The sequence below is a fragment of the Eumetopias jubatus genome, unplaced genomic scaffold (genome assembly GCF_037043125.1).
Source record: "Eumetopias jubatus isolate StellerSeaLion01/CBP00866 unplaced genomic scaffold, mEumJub1_p1.0 scaffold_15, whole genome shotgun sequence".
NCBI classification, from domain to species: domain Eukaryota; kingdom Metazoa; phylum Chordata; class Mammalia; order Carnivora; family Otariidae; genus Eumetopias; species Eumetopias jubatus.
In genome coordinates this window covers 72,911,285-72,930,012 of record NW_028274821.1, presented here as the reverse complement: position 1 = coordinate 72,930,012, position 18,728 = coordinate 72,911,285, and the positions used below count along the sequence as shown (strand labels likewise).

The window sequence follows — 18,728 nt, the reverse complement described above, 5'->3', positions numbered from 1 at the left end:
ATTCCTGTAGGGTTCCACTTGTGGCATGAGTTTTCCTTTGAGTTCATCAGAATATCATAATTGGTAGTTTTATGGTTTCTTAAAAATAAAAATAAAGTTCAAAAAATACCTTTCAACTCCTTCTAATTCATGGTGAGGAATTTTACTTAGCCTTGGCATCCTCTGTACTTTCTATGACTTATTCTCATGGAGTTATCCCTAAACAGCATTTTATTTATTTATTTATTTATTTATTTATTTATTTATTTATTACTTTTTAATTTCCTTTTTTTCTTTTTTTAAAAATTTAAATTCGAGTTAGTTAACATATTGTGTAGTATTGGTTTCAGGAGTAGAACTTAGTGATTCATCATTTACATACAACAACCAGTGCTCATCCCAACAAGTACCCTCATTAGTGCCCATCACCCATTTCACCCACCCCCTCGCTCCCTTCCCCTCCAGCAACCTTCAGGTTGTTCTCTATAGTTAAGAGTCTCTTATGGTTTGCCTCCCTCTCTGTTTTTATCTTATTTTATTTTTCCTCCCCTTCCCCTATGTTCATCTGTTTTGTTTCTTAAATTCCACATATGAATGAAATCATATGGTATTTGTCTTTCTCTGACTGCCTTATTTCGCTAAGCATAATGCACTCTAGTTCCATCCATGTTGTTGCAAATGGCAAGATTTCGTTCTTTTTGATGGCTGAGTAATATTCCATTGTGTATATATACCACATCTTCTTTATCCATTCATTATCAGTTGATGGACGTTTGGGCTCTTTCCATAATTTGGCTATTGTTGATAATGCTGCTGCAAACACTGGGGTGCATGTGCCCCTTTGAATCAGCATTTTTGTATCCTTTGGATAAATACCTAGTAGTGCAATTGCTGAGTTATACAGTAGTTCTATTTTTAAGTTTTTGAGGAACCTCCATACTGTTTTCCGGAGTGGCTGCATCAGTTTGCATTCCCACCAACAGTGTAAGAGGGTTCCCTTTCTCTGCATCCTCACCAACATCTGTTGTTTCCTGAGTTGTTTATTTTAGCCCTTCTAACAGGTGTGAGGTGGTATTTCATTGTGGTTTTGATTTGTATTTCCCTGATGATGAGTGATGTTGAGCATCTTTTCATGTGTCTGTTGGCCGTTTATATGTCTTCTTTGGACAAATGTCTGTTCATGCCTTCTGCATGAACAAACATTATTTGTTTTTTGGGTGTTGAGTTTGATAAGTTGTTTATAGATTTTGGATACTAACTCTTTATCTGATATGTCATTTGCAAATATCTTCACCCATTCCATCGGTTGCCTTTTAGTTTTGTTGATTGTTTCCTTCACTGTGCAGAAGCTTTTTATCTTGATGAAGTCCCAATAGTTGATTTTTGCTTTTGTTTCCCTTGCCTCCAGAGACATGTCTAATATGAAGTTGCTGCAGCCCAGGTAAAAGAGGCTTTTTTTCTCTCTAGGATTTTGATTGTTTCCTGTCTTACATTTAGGTCTTTCATCCATTTTGAATTTATTCTTGTGTATGGTGTAAGAAAGTGGTCCAATTTCATTCTTCTGCATGTTGCTGTCCAGTTTTCCCAACACCATTTGTTGAAGAGACTGTCTTTTTTCCATTGGATATTCTTTCCTGCTTTGTCAAAGATTACTTGGCCATGCAGTTGTGGGTCCATTTCTGGATTCTGTATTCTGCTCCATTAAGCTATGTGTCTGTTTTTGTGCCAATATCAGACTATCTGGATGATTACAGCTTTGTAATACAGCTTGAAGTCTGGAATTGTGATGCCTCCAGCTTTTTTTTTTTTTAAGATTTCATTTATTTATTCATGAGAGACAGAGTGAGAGAGAGAGGCAGAGGGAGAGGGAGAAGCAGGCCCCCCCCCCCCCAACTGAGCAAGGAGCCCAATGCAGGGCTCAATCCCAGGACCCTGGGATCATGACCTGAGCCGAAGGCAGACACTCAACTGACTGAGCCACCCAGGTGTCCTTGTTTTTCTTTTTCAACTTAACTTTGGCTATTCAGGGTCTTTTCTGGTTCCATACAAATTTTAAGGTTGTTTGTTCCGGCTGTGTGAAAAATGTTGATGGTATTTTGATAGGGATTGCATTGAATGTGTAGATTGCTATGGGTAGCATAAACATTTTAACAATGTTTATTCTTCAAACCCAAGAGCATGGAGTGTTTTTCCAATTCTTCGTGTCTTCTTCAGTTTCTTTCATAAATGTTCTGTATTTTTTAACATATAGATCTTTTACTCTTTGGTTAGATTTATTCCTAGGTATCTTATGGTTTTTGGTGCAATTGTAAATGGGATGGATTCCTTGATTTCTCTTTTTCTGCTGCTTCATTATTGGTGTATGGAAATGCAACAGATTTCTGTATGTTGATTTTATATCCTGCGACTTACTTTGCTGAATTCATGTTCTAGTGATTTTTTGGTGGAGTCTTTCAGGTTTTCTACATAGAGTATCATGTTGTCTGTGCAGAGTGAAAGTTTGGCTTCTTCCTTGCCAATTTGGATACCTTTTATTTCTTTTTGTTGTCTGATTACTGAGGCTAGGACTTCTAGTACTACGTGGAACCGTGTGGTGAGAATGGACACTGTTGTGTTCCTGACCTTAGGGGAAAAGCTTTCAGTTTTTCCCCATTGAGGATTAGCTAAACAGCAGTTTATTTTAACCAATGAAAGTTCCCTTGCAAGGTTTTTTTTAGCTTTGAGTGAATTTTAAAATTATATTTGCAATAAGTTTTATAGTTATTTTCCACATTAAATTTTTATTATTTTTTAATTATTTTTTTAATGTTATTATGTTGTGTTAATCACTATACATTACATCATTAGTTTTTGATGTAATGTTCCATGATTCATTGTTGGTGGTTCCACTGGGGATCGAACCCAGGACCTTCTGCATGTAAAGCAGAGGTGATAATCACTACACTATGGAACCACTTTAAATTGTTTTTCATATGTACTGACAGCAGTGCCTTTAAATTTTGACTTTTGACTTCTCAAAGTCTCTTTCAACTTCTTCAGCTGTAGAATGTACTTCAGGACATTTCTATCAAGGGTACATTTGTGGTATTTGTGTTGAATCCTTGCATGAGAAGTTTTTTCTGTTGGTTTTGTTTGTGAAGGAGAAGTTGACTAAGTTTGGGATTTGGGCTTACTAGGATTTTTGCCCTCAACATTTTGCAGACACACCTCCATTTTCTTATGGAATTTAAACATATGATGAAGACTGAGGCAAACTTGAGTTTTTTCCTTTCTAGGTAAGCTTTTCTTCTTCTTACATCTTATAATACTTTTCTTTATCCACATAATTAAAATAGTTTGCCCTTTTGTGTCTAGAAAAGGTTTCTATTTCAATAACTGTTCCTGGAACATGATGAACCCTGTTTTTTTTTTTTTTTTTAATAGATTCAGACCCCACCTCCCCTTTCTTTTAAGGATCCAGAAAATTTTTCTTCTTTCTTTTTTTTTGTTTGTTTTAGGGTCCTACTATTTCTGACTTCTTTGTTCAAGACATTATCAATCTTAGGTTGGATTTTATTTCCTGTTCTTGCATAGATGTCTGTTAAGCTCATATAGTCTAATATGTTGCTTAAGGCTGATGATTCATTTAAGGCTGTCAGGATGATCTAGCCAATTACATGTTCTTTTTTTTTTTTTTAAGATTTTATTTATTTATTTGACCGAGAGAAAGAAAGAGAGAGAGTGCAAGCACAAGCAGGGGGAGTGACAGGCAGAGGGAGAAGCAGGCTCCTCAATGAGCAAGGAACCCGATGTGGGACTCGATCCCAGGACCCTGGGATCATGACCTGAGCTGAAGGCAGATGCTTAACTGACTGAGCCATCCAGGTACCCCTAGCCAATTTCATATTCTTAAAAATTATTATTTTTTCCTGTCACAATTAAAATTTTTGTTCTCATTTCCTCTCTGTGCAGTGATACCTTTTCAAGTTTGTCTTCAATATTTTTGTTCCAGGTACTCAATGTCACTTCTACTTTTGACTTCTTGGCCTCCTTCAGTGGATTTTTGATTTCATTATAATATATTGGACTTTCCTGCACGTTTTTCTAGTTTCTTCAGTATCTTTCCTCATTCAACTATATTCTTCATTAAAGTTTGCTATTTCTGTTTTACAAAGATCATAGCGTCTGTATCTTTGGGAAAAATAGTTGCCAGATTTTTTTCTGGTTCTTATAGAAATAATTTTATTATTTTTAACAGTACTTCTATTCTGAGGTTTCCTGCCTTAAGGTTGGCTCCCTTCTTTGTTGCGGTATATTTTCATTGATTCTATATTGACTTATTTGTTCATATACTTTTTAATATTTAGATCTATCCAAGCATGACATCGTCTCCAAATCAGGGTAGAAGTTGTCAATATTCATGAGGTATTTAAAGGTTTCAGATTCGTTTAGCACAAGTGTTTTCAAAATGTGGTCTACAGATTCCTAGATTTCTAGAAGGGTCTTTCTGGGCAGCCTCGGGGGTCAAGAATGAACACAAGCCCACCTATCTAGGTTCTCTCACCCCGAAAATAGAGTGGCTTACACATCAAGTTTCTGCATTAGAAATCATTTGAAGGAAGGAGCTAGCTGTTTAAGATATTTCTGCAAATTACTTTTTTGATGTATGAGTAACATCTTAGGCTAAGTCACTTTTGGAAGCTTTACTGTTTTAGGATATTAGGATACCAAAAAGTATGAAAGCTGAAGGAAATATGTCCCAAGAGAAAACAACGGATTAATAACTGCCTAAAGGACTGGTGGGAGGGGCAAATGACCTAATAAGAGGAAATGGATGTAAATTACTTTTACAAAAACTAGCCAGCTACCATGAAGAAGTGCTTCACTAAAATGAAATATGACTTGTAGGTGAACTCTGAGATCATGGGCAGATCAGCCTAGGGGATGATAAAGCGGCAGCTCCTTTGGTTTCCACTCCTTTGTGACAGTGCCTAAAATATAGCTGTTCCTCCACAGAATGCACAAGGATGTTGATAATTTCTGTTAAGAGCGCACAAGGCACTGATTGGCTACAAGGAGGGCAGATGACTTGAGAATGCCCATGGCAGGGACATCAGTGGACTTCAGGGGGATTGAAGTCTCAAGATGGGCGATTATACTTAAGGAATATCCAGACCACTAAGAACAGAAGTTTTCATACCAGTGTGTTTATTATGTGATGGTGATTGAATGGAGTGAAAATACAAGATTAAAATTTGAGGAAGGGCCTAGAATGAACATTAGTATAGGGTTTGGAAACATGGTAGAAGACGTAGGTGGGAGTGTAGTTTTGGGAGCTTGATCATTTCCTGCTTGGGTCTTGTAATTAGCTTCTGCTGGGATCAATTTTATATGTGGGAGTCAAAAGCACATCTTGCATCTCTTCCCCATTCTCTGTGCTCTTCCCTTCATCTCGTGTTTCATCTTACAGGTACAATCACATACCTTTAAAATGTTTTTGTTTAAAAACCTTTTCCTTTCTATGCAAAGGATTGATTTTCTTTTAAAAAAGGGAATGAATAATTTAACATAAGACTTTTAGATAACCATGTATGTATGTATGTATATATGTATGTATGTATGCATATTTTGGAACACTATTTATCTGTAGAGAGTTTATGAATTCTAAGCTATGTGGAGGCTAAGAGGCAAGAAATGATTTAACTACCTAGAAGGAGACTGCCTTCAAGGCATGAAAACTTTCTCCAAGAAGACTCTGGCTGATGTGTTGCATTGCAGTGCTCCCAACCTGAAGCAGTTGAGGCGTGGATTGGGGATGGGGGAGGATCAGCAAAATACCTGGGAATGTGGGCTTTCCTCTTTGAGAGGTCTGACTTCTCTGCTGAATGAGTGCTGGGAAGGCAATGAAGCCAGCCAAGCCCTCTGTCCCTCAGGCTGCGTCATTAGGAGGAAAGCGAGGCTGCCCATCTTGAGAACGCCTCTCTCTCAGGAGAGAACACTGCCAACTGTCTCCAAAGGTGGCCCAGACTGCCCAAAGGATCTGTTCAGCTGGAGTCATTTACACCCCACAGTGCAGCATGGCTTTTAGTAGCCTTTTCTGATATGGCACCACATAGAACATGGTGTCTCAACTGTGTCTGTGCAGCAAGATCTAGGACTTTATAGTTTAAGTAAGTATTCTGGTGATTTTGCTGTAGAGAGACCAGCACTTTTGCAAAAGATGTAGTTTAGAACCGCTAATTCAGTGCAAGACAGCTGTGATATTGCATCTGCAGAAAGGACAAGCCTAGAAGTTTATGAAGCAAGTAGTTCTACTCACTCTTGAAACATGAACTTCCCTGGGGCACCCCCGTAGAATTTGTGTAGTATTAGTAAGTCACTGTAATCCTTGACCCAGAATATCCACATACGGAGCAATAATGAGTTTTGGCCATTCCATCACTTCGTGTACCTCTGTGTAAGAGACAGTGGGCTGCCTTTTGAGTATCTATTCTTCTCTGCTTCCTTGCCAACAGACCTGATTTTATTGATATTAGTCATGTACCCACCTGAAACCGTACAAATCTCTACCTTCCTTGATCATGGGGTAGCCTTTGACTTAATTCTACCCAATGAGATATAAGCAGAAATTGTCAGGTGAGGCTTACAGAAAAGTTACTTCAAAGAGCAGACATCTTTTTGTTCCATGCCCTTCCCTTTACTTCTCCCTGAAATGTAGGCATGATGGCTGGAGTGTCACTAGCCATGTGGAAGGTATGAATATGAAGATGTTACCCTAAGGATTGTGGTGTATTAAGCCAGAAGCACACTGGGTCCCTGGAGTAGTGCTACCATGACATCTTTGGGCTTCTTGGAACTGCCAACATAGCTTTAGTCTGCTTACCTCAGGACTTCACTTACGTAGCAGAAAAAATAAATTTCCAATTTGATTAACCCATTGTTTTTGGTTTTCTATTAATAATCACTAAAATAATTCTTAACTTTAATAGTTAAACAGTTAAAACCTCATAATATCTACATTATATCAGCATTTGTCTAATTTCTGGGGAAGCTTCTGGACATTCTAAAGCTTCTCTAAGACATGCATGTACCATTAATTTGTGCCCCAAGCCAAAGGACCACCACCTGTCAAGCCAATAGAGATCACCAATTCTGTGGCCTTTCAGCTCCAATTGTGGCTTCTAGCTCTCCGTTCATATCCAGTGTGCCTCTCCACTTAGAAGCTTGAACACCCAGCTCTGATGCCTTATGATGGGAAACCACCAGTGTATTGTGGGGAATACCAGAACCTGGGGCCCTGGCTAAGAGTGACACTCGTGGAACTCTGTATCCCACCTCGAGGATGCCCCTCTATACTTACAAGCTTCTGACTAGGTAAGCCCACCCAAGGAAACCTTGACTTTACTCCATGAGGAAAGGGTGGGTTTCAGCACATTTTTGGATTTATGAGTTTAGGCACCTTTCTGATCTAGCATGCTGCAGTGAGCTTGTAAGACACAGGCATAGACAATAGCTCCTGTGTCAGGAGTTTGCTTCTTACTGTTCATTGCTTCACCCTTTTCTCCTGTCCCCATTTCTCTGATTTTCATCCTCTAGCCTCAGATCCTGGCTTCTGGCCATCCCTTGTTTTGATGTTCCATTCAGGCTCCCTTTCTCTGGCCCCCTGATCCCATTCTCCTGTTTGTCTCTGCATCTGAATGCTTGACTATAGTTCTGGGTAAGGGACATACTCATCCACCTTTTGCCCCTTAGCATCTCTGCTGCTCAACCTCCCTATAAGCCAATAGCATTTAGGCGCCGAAACTGCTCAGGGAAGTAATGTATCCTCCCTATTCCTGGTTTTTATAAGATTTTTTTTCCTACATGCTCCTCTTAGATTCTTTCCTTAGACCTTTCTCACACAGTCATGGGTAGAGTAAATTACCTGATTTAAGATTTTGGGAAAAGAATAGGGCATGCATAACTCAGCCCCTATTTCCTTCCTTTTCTTAGAAGCAAACTGTCTGAAGGAAGCCCATGTACTGATTGGCTCCTCTGTGTTATACTCTACAAGTACAGGCCCCAATGTGGAAAGGACTGACATTGTCCAGTTGGTCTGTGGTGGGGAGACAAGTCTGCCTAATTCTGGGGGTACATAGTGTATTAGAAAGTCCATTTGGCAGTTAGACCAAAAGCCATGTCCTTTCCTCTAGCCTTTGTCAGAAATAAAGGACATATTCTGGCCCTCGTATGCTCACTTTTTTGCCTCTTTCAGTAGGCTGAGAATTCAGGCAGGAAAAGAGAAGTGCCATTTATTGGGTTCTCTCAATCATTCTCAATTCTATAATATATGGAGGCAGCTTTTCTTTTTTTTTTTAAAGATTTTATTTATTTATTTGAGAGAAAGAATGAGAGAGAGAGAGCATGAGAGGGGGTTGGGTCAGAGGGAGAAGCAGACTCCCTGCTCAGCAGGGAGCCCGATGCGGGACTCGATCCCGGGACTCCAGGATCATGACCTGAGCCGAAGGCAGTCGCTTAACCAACTGAGCCACCCAGGTGCCCGAAGGCAGCTTTTCTAATAGTGTAAAATCATTTGAAATCCTAATGCATTATGCAGATGGAGTGCAAATCCGCATCTTCGATACACTTAGCTTTTCCTAGTGCAAAAGAATATGAGCCAAACATGAAGCATAATTGTGTATATACTTGTACTTTGTGGTACACACAACTCACTTTGCCAAGGAATTGTTACGATAGAGTGAAAAGGCCACATTATGGTGTAGTGGCATCATGATATGGTGAAAAAGCCCAGGAGACTAATAATCAGAAAAACCAAAGTGTAAGTAACACTCCATCACTTAAGAGTTGAGTCACCTGAGACATTTTACTTGAGCTTTACTTATTTCTTCTTAAACGAGAACAACGATACCTAGCTCTTAAGATTGGAGTGATAAATAGTGTACTGGAAGGATTGCCATGTAGAAGAAACTCAGAAAGTGTAAGTTTCCACTTCTTGTGTGGATCCAAAGAGATACGTCTCCTGAGTTTCACTGTAACTACATTGTTTGTGCTATATTTGAATGCTCTCTAAGTAATATTCTACCATGTCTAATAAGAAATTTGGGATATTCTGCTTTATTCCCATTATCCTATGGAAATTACTCCTTTGAATGTGCTTTATAAAAATGGTTTCTGAAGGTGAAGGAGTAAATGATACTCATCTGCCAAACAAATTAGCTAAATACTATTGTTGTCCTTTGTACACGGCCAATTTTAAAGTAGATTTGGAAGATAGATTAAAACTGTGACGTACAAAAAAGCCCCTTTAAGTTGATCTGAGGTTAAGTTGGACTTCACTGTGTTTCTTTTTATGTCAGTAGTTTATAACCTTTTTAAAGGTTTGCAATGTCATTTCCCCCCACCTTAGTTGTATTTTAGGTATCTCTGTTGAAAAGATGCATGTGCCATATTGATTTGTAGACCCCTTGCATACAATTTGCAGCCCTTCAGTTTCAGATCCCTTAGATTGGAAAATATTGCCTTTTGGGAGATGTTTTAGGGTTGAAAGAATCTTATTTAGATCAGGGAACCCCAATCTTTCCCTTGGCTTTATGCTGATTTATTTTTTCAGGACACTGTGCTTCCCTAAACTCCAGATGAATCCTCAACATTTGGATAATGGGCTCCAGTTTTAGCACCCTGAAAGGTTAAGCATTCAGTTGGAGTGAGATGGAAGGGCAATTTCATATCCTCCTATTTTATCTGAAATCTTCAAATGGCACACAGCTTCTCCCAGGTGTATCAGACAGTTAATGGGCTCATAGTTTGCTCTTTTCTTCAGTAAAAAGTAAGTAGAAGATTACATATTGTCAGTTCGAAGTAATGACTAACAATACCTTCTTTGTGTATGTGTGTGGGGGGGGGAAGAGAGAGAGAGAGAGGGAGAGAGAGACATGGAGGGACCTTATTGCTTTGTTTAATTTTGCTCAATGGGACCGATGATTTGTAAAACTCTTCTTCCTTTTATTATAACCCAAATGTTGGGACCCGTCTGAGAAATTCATACATCTAAAAATCAAAAGAAAATACAAGTCTAACTCAAAAACATTAAAAGATGATGTTGATTTTTACTGTTGTTTTATTATAGGTAAGGAAGATGGTGTTTCAATGCATACCTTAGAATAAAACTTAAAAGTCCTCCTCAAGCATGTTTTTTCCCTAAAACTTCACTCCATATGATGGCTCCTATATATCTCCCTTTTCTCTTTTTCTTCCTCACCCTCTGCCTGAAGCTCTTCATCTCCTTTTTATCCCTCGTAGAATTCTACCAGCATATCTCATTCAGGCACCCATCAAAAAAAGGGCCACCTGAAGGCAGTGAGCTAGAGGAAAACCCCATCCTGATCATCCTTGTCCCCTAGGCATGCCCACTGGGAGCCTCCATTCATCTTAGTATATCATGGAATAGCACAGTGGAAAGGAACAAGCACTAAATTAGGACTCAGAAGACATCTGCCACCAGCGAGTGGGGTGTCTTCAATAAAATTTTTAACTGTTTTTTTAAAAATTAAAAAAATTCTTGAGAGAGGGAGAGTGTGCAGGTGGGGGCAGGGGGAGAGGCAGAGGGGGAGGGAGAGAAAGAATCCCAAGCAGGCTCCACGCCCAGCACAGAGACTGACACGGGGCTGGATCCCACAGCCCTGAGATTATGACCTGAGCTGAAATCAAGAGTCTGACGGTTAACTGATCAAGCCACCCAGGTGCCCCTTCAATAAACTTTTTTTTAATGCTGAGCCCCATCTTCCTCATTCTAAAATGGGACTAGTAATATTCACCTTACCTACCTCAAAGGGCTGTATGAAGATCAATTCAGTGATGCATTTACTGAAAGTACTTTAAGAATTAGAAACCAGTCTGACGTTACTATGAGTTCTAGAATGAGAGGGTGACAGTTGGAGGGGGCAGGTCTTAGAGTTATCTAGTCCTACCCTTCACTTTAACAATGGGGAAATTAAAACCCAGAAAGGGTCATGACTCACTCAACGCCATCAAGATAGGTAGAAGCAAAATCAGATTAGAGACAGTATTCCCAATGTTAGAATGAGTTTTCAACTGTTCAATAATGAATCAACCACAGATTAATCAACTGGCTGTCAGTGCTGGATATACTGTCAGTAGATCAAGAATGTGATGGAAGAATGGAGGTAGAGACATTGCAGATAGTGGACAACAAGGGAAAACAACATGAAATAGGGTGTAGGAAAGAGTGATGAGTTGTCACAAGAGGTTTGCTAGGGACTTGAAGGACTCAGTAGCATTTGTTATTCTACCTCGTCTAAAATGCTACACAAAGATATGTTTTGTTTGGAGTATCTATTTATTTTGAATGATTAATGATAGATTATCCACACAAATTGAATTATCTAATTCCCATTCTTAATTATGGCTATATAACAGCTGGGGATATGTGTCAGAAATTCATTTACTGGAATGAGAAAATTTCCCTTCTCCATGAGTCATGAGAATCTTCTTTCCACTGGAGTTTTATTTTGATGAAGCCAGGGATTAAGCAATTGGTAAATTATTTGGTTCATGATGTCCAGATTCTCATAATCTGCCTACACGTGTTCTTTATCTTTTAGACTTGAGTTCTCTGTCACTTGTATGAATAAACCTCGGATGAAGCAGATGGCCAGAACATTCTCTTCCTTGTAACTGGCAATATCTAGAGAGGTCTGATGAGATAGTGCTGGGCAAAGAGCTGGCACTCTCTAGACATCAGATTGATTACGTGTTAGGAATGAAGTTAGCTTGTTTACTCTTATTTCTTTTCTTTTTTCCTTTTTTTCCATTTAAATGTCACATGGTGTGTGTTCTTAAAGCTTATTCTATATTCAAGTGTTACAATTTTTCTTGAGCAATTTCTTCAAGGGAAGTTTCATTACCTCTTTCTTTGAAATGATACTCTCCATCTGTTTTTACTGGCAACACAAGGAACAGTTTCCAGTACCCAATTAAATTTATGCAAGCTGACTTTCATTAATATGTCACCAAACATTTCTAGCTGTTGTGCATTATTTAGAGAATAAAAAATCAAGGTCCCTTGATAGTCATTTTCTGAACTTTCTGGAGTTTACATATATCATGAGGCCCTTCTTTAGAGGTACTAATGCTTTTTTCTTGTTTTGGAGAGAGCGGTGTTTAATATGGCAGACTGTTCCTTGGAGAACTCTGTGTTTAATAGGTGATTTAATAAGCTCATTTAGGTTCTTACCATAAGTAGATGGCTGTGATCAAATTGTGTCACTGTAATACACATTCAAGGATTAGACTATCTTCTTGAAGATTTTGAAATTCTCACGTCCAAAGCATATTTCATTCATCACATCCCAAACTCTTGAACCTGATCTCAGGATGGACTTATGCACAGTATGAATTTATCTGCTCATTGCTAGATTCGCAACTCAACACAATTAATTTCATTGGAAAGAGAAGAGACTCTGAAAGGGGCTTTTTCAATTATAATATGGTTGGATTTTTCCTGAAAAAAATACTGGAGATAGAAAAGAAGGACAGATTTTGAGAATGAGAAGATACGAAGTATTCTGCTCTCAGACAGTAGAGGTTTGCGGGGGGCAAACAGAACGGAGAAAAGGAGGAAGGAGGGAGAGAGAGAGAAGGAGTAGAGAGGAAAGGAGAGGAAGAAAGAGGGAGATAGAATATAATAATTCTTTTTTTTTAAATTTTTTTATTGTTATGTTAATCACCATATATTACATAATTTGTTTTGGTGTGGTGTTCCATGATTCATTGTTTGTTCATAACACCCAGTGCTCCACGCAGACTGTGCCCTCTTTAATACCCATCACCAGGCTAACCCATCCCCCTACCCCCCTCCCCTCTAGAACCCTCAGTTTGTTTTTCAGAGTCCATCATCTCTCCTGGTTCGTCTCCCCCTCTGACTTACTCCCCTTCATTCTTCCTCTCCTGCTATCTTCTTCTTTTTTTTTTCTTAAAATATGTTGCGTTATTTGTTTCAGAAGTACAGATCTGTGATTCAACAGTCTTACACAATTCACAGGGCTCACCATAGCACATATCTTCCCCAATGTCTATCACCCAGCCACCCCATCCCTCCCACCCCCGACCACTCCAGCAACCCTCAGTTTGTTCCTGTAGAATATAATAATTCTTAGATAGCAGATGCTGAGATCCGAAATCATGGATCCAGTCATCCCGGTCCTGACTATGTCTTGAGGAAGATGGCTGCTTGTAGGTATGTGTAAGGCTGAAATAACTAAGAAGCAGAATTGAATTTGGACAATTTGTTGAGAGGACCAGGAGCTCATGAGCCCAAGTGACATGAACCCAGACAGTATATCATGTGGGCTGTGTTTACTCCCACCCCACCCCTCCACTTTTTTTTTGCCCCTGGGGTTTTATTTTAATGAAAGCAGTGATTGAGCAAGTGGTAATTTATTTGGTTTGTGATGTCCAGATTCTCAGTCTCCCTACATGTGTTGCTGATCTTTCAGTCTTTTGTCCTCTCCAGGCTGGTTGAATAAACTTCAGATAAGTCCCATTGGTAGAAAAGTCTGAACTGAGGGGACTATCCCTGGCAGTGGACAGTTATCATAGAGCTGATGGGTTGAAAGATTTTTGGTGGAGGTATGCACCATTTTACCATAAATCTAGTAGGAAACAAGCTGGATCATGCCTAAGTGATAGTACCATCTGGGCTTCAACAAAGTTACCATGTAGCAATGTCAGGCCCAGTGGTGGTAGAGAATAGAGTTATCTGGTAGATGAAAATTTCTCTCTAAAAGGGACTTATAGCCAGGAATGAGGCCTTGAATTGAGGAGTCAGTTCCTGGTGTTGGAGGGCTTATCTTGGATGTGGCGGTGATGTGTAGAAAGAGATGAAATATTCAAAAATTGACTTTGTTTTCTATCCTAAGCTGCTAAAGCAGGGAAATATCCATTGCACAATACTAATTCTATGAGATTTTCCTTAAAACTGGAAAGTCAGGAATCAGTTTCCAATTATAGAGAATGCTTATGTTTTTATTATTACATTTGATCTAGAATTTATTGCATCATATATTATGCAACATCTCATGACTCCTAGGAGACTTTCGGCAGATCTTTTCTCTCCTTGGGACAGAGAGAGCTCATCCTAACAATTTCTGGTCAGTGTTCTTTATCTGAAAAAGGAATTTCTACTTGTTTTGGATGAAGTAAATATATCTGGGACCTGCTCTGGTAGGTATAAACAATATTTACAATTCCAGGGTCTTAGTGTTTGCACTGTGTTTGTCTAATTAGAATCTTATTTAACTGCGCGTATTCCCAAACTAATATACAATTTTTTAAAAAGCCATAACATTATACATCAGAGAACATCAATTATGACTGTTAGACTAGAGAGGAAATAGTTTTATGATCTTTTAACTCATATAACTTATCTTGCAACCCAGTGGTGAAGAGCATCATATGGAAAGACCATGGCTTTGAAATCATGCCAACCAAGATTTGAATTGTTTTTTAGTGTAACCTTGAACCTCAATTTCCTTATGCATAAAATCTACTTTGTTATAAGTCTTTTAAATAAAATCCTAGACACCTAGTAGTTGCTCACTTAATGGTAACTATTATTAATGTGCATGGTTTTGGTTCATGAATTGTACTTTTATGTGTATACCTTTGGGTTCTTACATAATTTTAAAACAGATTCTTACGTCTTTTGCCATCCTTTTCAGAAATTGCATGCATCATATTAGTAAGCCTTGGCAATTTATTTTATCAGTAACAAAAACCTCCTTACCCAATTAAAGAGTATAAGATTATAAATCTGTAACTTATGCACTGTTTATATAGATACCATTTTACATTAATTTATAACCTGCATCTGTGATTCTTTTTCTACTTGGGCATAAGGTCTAAATATTGGATTCAGAGTCTTCTAAAACCTATGAAAAATTGCTGGAGAGGGCAGTGAAATAGAATTTTAATGGACAAAGGAAATGAAAAAATAATTTAGAAAGATAATCAAGTTAAATAGTCGTGGCAAAAAAAAATCTCTGTTGGAAAGGAAAAGAAAGGAGCCAGTAGATACCACTTCCCATTTAATGAAATAGCCAAGAAAAGAAGGATAATTGTCCACTAGAACTTGAATGCTTTTAAATGACAACATCCCAAATTTGAAGAGGGAGTAATGAAAATGATTATTTTGTTTTTGTTTTTAATGATAGTACATTTTGCAGGAATAAAAAAAGTCAAATTGAAACACTGTCTATCAAGACAAAATGGTTTCATCACTTTGATTCACTAACCAACCCCTTCTGAGAATTTAGAATGCTTTGAGTCAGGAAAAGGCTGAACATTTTCCTTACAATATTGGAAACAGCTTAAGTGTTTAAATCCTGGGGGTAGTTCAACACATTTTATGGTGAAGAACTATTCAGCAAATATTATGAGGCCAGCGAAAAATCATCAAGACCATGAGGTACTTGAAAAATTGCTAACAATAAACTTTTTGGGAGAAAAGAAAAATGTAAAAAAAAAAAAAGAATGCATGCTATGATAGCGAGTTGAAAGATTTGAAAATGTCCCTTCTCTGTTCTAGGTGGAGGTCTGGCTTATTTCTCCCATCATTACATCCTCAGATCTTGTGGCTGATGGCCTCCCTTGAGTCCCCATTCCCTACTCCTAAAGTCTGCTTGCTGCTTACCGAAAATACCGTTTGCCCTCTCTCTCATTCCTTTGGACCACACCTCATTCTGCATTAGGATAAATTCTGTAGAGAGCAACTTTACCTAGTGTCTCAGTGATCTCTAGACTCAGCCCTATTATGTTTATCATTCACTGTCCACAGGGCCCCAACGCATCTTTAGGGGAAAGGGATGGTGCTATTACAAATCTGAGTAGTGTACACAAAACCGTGCGGGAGAGTACAGTGACCTCTTGTCCCAACAATGTGTGCTTGGCCTAAGCATGTATGCTCCTTGTTCCCTTTTCTTATGATGGGTTTTTAACAGAGAAGCTTCTCACTTCTTTTTTTTAAAAGATTTTATTTATTTGACAGGGAGAGACACAGCGAGAGAGGGAACACAAGCAGATGGAGTGAGAGAGGGAGAAGCAGGCTTCCTGCGGAGCAGTGAGCCCGATGCGGGGCTCGATCCCAGGACCCGGGGATCATGACCTGAGCCGAAGGCAGCTGCCTAACCAACTGAGCCACCCAGGTGCCCCAGAAGCTTCTTACTTCTTAAGAGTAGATAGCCCTGGATGGGCCACTCCACCAAACTTCTAGTCATGCCCAAACCCACTGCACTTTAGAATGAGCACATTCTAAATGCTGTTATTCTGATACCATTTGCACTCCCTCATCCCTCACATAAACCTTTGCGAGGTATTTGTCTAGCGTATGGTGAACTTTGAATAAACTACATAATTATGTAAAATCTTTTTTTTTTTTAAAGATTTTATTTATTTGACAGAGAGAAAGCCAGAGCAGGGGAAATTACCCCCTGTTTTCTTCTAGGAGATTTACAATTTCAGGTCTTATGTTCAAATCATGAATCCATTTTGAGTTGATTTTATGTATGGTGTAAGTGAGGGATCCAATTTCATATGTTTGCATGGGGATATTCTGTTTCCCCAACACCATTTATTGAAGAGACTCTCCTTTCCCCATTGTATATTCTTTGCTCCTTTGGCATAATTAATTGACCATATATGCATAGGATTTATTTCTGGGCTCTCCATTCTGTTCCATTGATCTATGCATCTATTTTTATGCCAGTACCATACTATTTTAATTACTATAGCTTTGTAGTATAGTTTGAAATCAGGAAGTATGATACCTCTAGCTTTGTTGTTCTCTTTCAGCATTACTTTGGCTGTTTGGGGTTTTTTGGGTTCCATATAAATTGTTTTTCCGTTTCTGTGAAACATGCCATTGGAATTTTGATAGGGATTGCGTTGAATCTGTAGATCACTTTGGGTAGTATGGACATTTTAACAATTTTAATTTGAACATGGAATATCTTTCAATTTATTTGTGTCTTCAAGTTCTCTCATCAATATTTTATAGTTTCCAGAGTGTAGATCTTTTACTTCCTTGGTTAAATTTATTCCTAAGTATTTTATTTTATTTTTTTTTGATGTTATTGTAAAACACATTGCTTTCTTTCTTTCTTTTTTTTTTAAGATTTTATTTATTTATTTGACAGAGAGAGACACAGTGAGAGAGGGAACACAAGCAGGGGGAGTGGGAGAAGGAGAAGCAGACTCCCCGCCGAGCAGGAAGCCCGATGCGGGGCTCGATCCCAGGACCCTGGGAAGCGTGAGGACTGAGCCACCCAGGTGCCCCAAGGCATTGCTTTCTTATTTTCTCATTCTGATAGTCCATTTTTAGTTAGTGTGTAGACATACTACTGATTTTTTCCCCTGATTTTTGTATATTGATTTTGTATCCTGCAACCTTACCAAATCTGTTTATTAGTTATAACAGTTTTTTTGGTGGAGTCTTTAGGTTTTCTCTATATAATATCACGTCATCTACAAATAGAGGTAGTCTTATTTATTCCTTTCTGATTTGGATGTCTTTTCTTTCTTTTTCTTGCCTCATGGCTCTGGGTAGGACTTCCATTATGTTGAATAAAAGTGGCAAGAGTAGGTATTCTTGTCTTGTTTCTGGAGCTGTAAAAGTTGGAGTACTAGATCTATGGTCCAAACCCTTCATTCCTCAGGGAGAAGCTGGGAGTTAGGGATTCCCTTTACAGGGAGATTGTGTCTAAGCCTTCCCTACGCATTTCTGTGTGCTGGATGTGTAGGAGTCACAATGTTAGCTTCTGGATTTTTCTTTCAGAGAGAATTGCTCCATGTGTAGCTATACATTGGGTGTGTCTATGGGAGGAGGGAAATTGGGGAGCCTCCTGTGTCACCATCTTGGTCTGGAGTCTCTCATAGTTTATTGTTTAATGTGATAAATGTGACAAAATCATGTACAAAATAAGGGCAGCACATTGGAGTGTGGCTAATTTCAGGAAAAACTTCAGAGAGAATATAGTATCTGAGCTAAGCTTTAAAGAAATAAAGTAGTACTTTTTTCCAGGAAGACAAGGGAGCACAGAGAAATTCTAGGCAGAGGAAACAGTATATGCAAAAGCACAGAGCTATAAAAGACTGTGTGGTATGTTAGGGCCATAAGGAGAGGTCAGTTGGGTGAACAGGAGTTGCATCATAAAGAGTTTTGGGTGTCTTGCTAAAGAGCTTGGATTTGATATTTTTGAGAATGGGGAGCAATTGAAGTGTGTCAAACAGAGGGAGGTGTGATCCTTTTTGTTCTTTAGAAGGCTGGGTTGACAGTAGGCAAGGCAAGAGACATGGAGAGCAGCTATAAAGATGTCCAAGCCAGAGAAGATGGATCTGGGCATTATTGGTTAGGATGGAGAACAAAGACAGACTTAGAAATATTTAGGAGGTAAATCTGACATAAATGGATATTTTTGGTATTGGATGTGAGACAGAGAAAGGGGTCAAGGGTTACTTTCTGCTTCTGGCTTGGGAAGCTCAGTGACTTTTGTGGCCATACACACAGAGAGAGGCACTGGAGAGGTAAAGATCTTGCAATAGGATTCTAGATTAGTCTGTTCTGATAGAGGTCTCAAAACACAGATGCTTAAAAAAAAGATAAAGTTTATGTTTCTCTCCTGTCAATGTCTAGTGAACTCAAAACTTTTGGAGACCTAGTCTCCTACTCTCTTGTTGCTCTGTCACTCTCAACATAT

The 18,728-nt window shown here is 38.7% G+C and overlaps 1 non-coding gene across 1 annotated transcript; it reads right to left on the bottom strand.

Annotated features, from left to right (window-relative positions):
• Window positions 1–2,859: 2,859 nt before the first annotated feature.
• TRNAV-UAC (transfer RNA valine (anticodon UAC)) lies at window positions 2,860–2,932 on the bottom strand. Its single transcript has one exon. It is a non-coding gene; the product is annotated as a tRNA-Val (tRNA).
• Window positions 2,933–18,728: the final 15,796 nt, after the last annotated feature.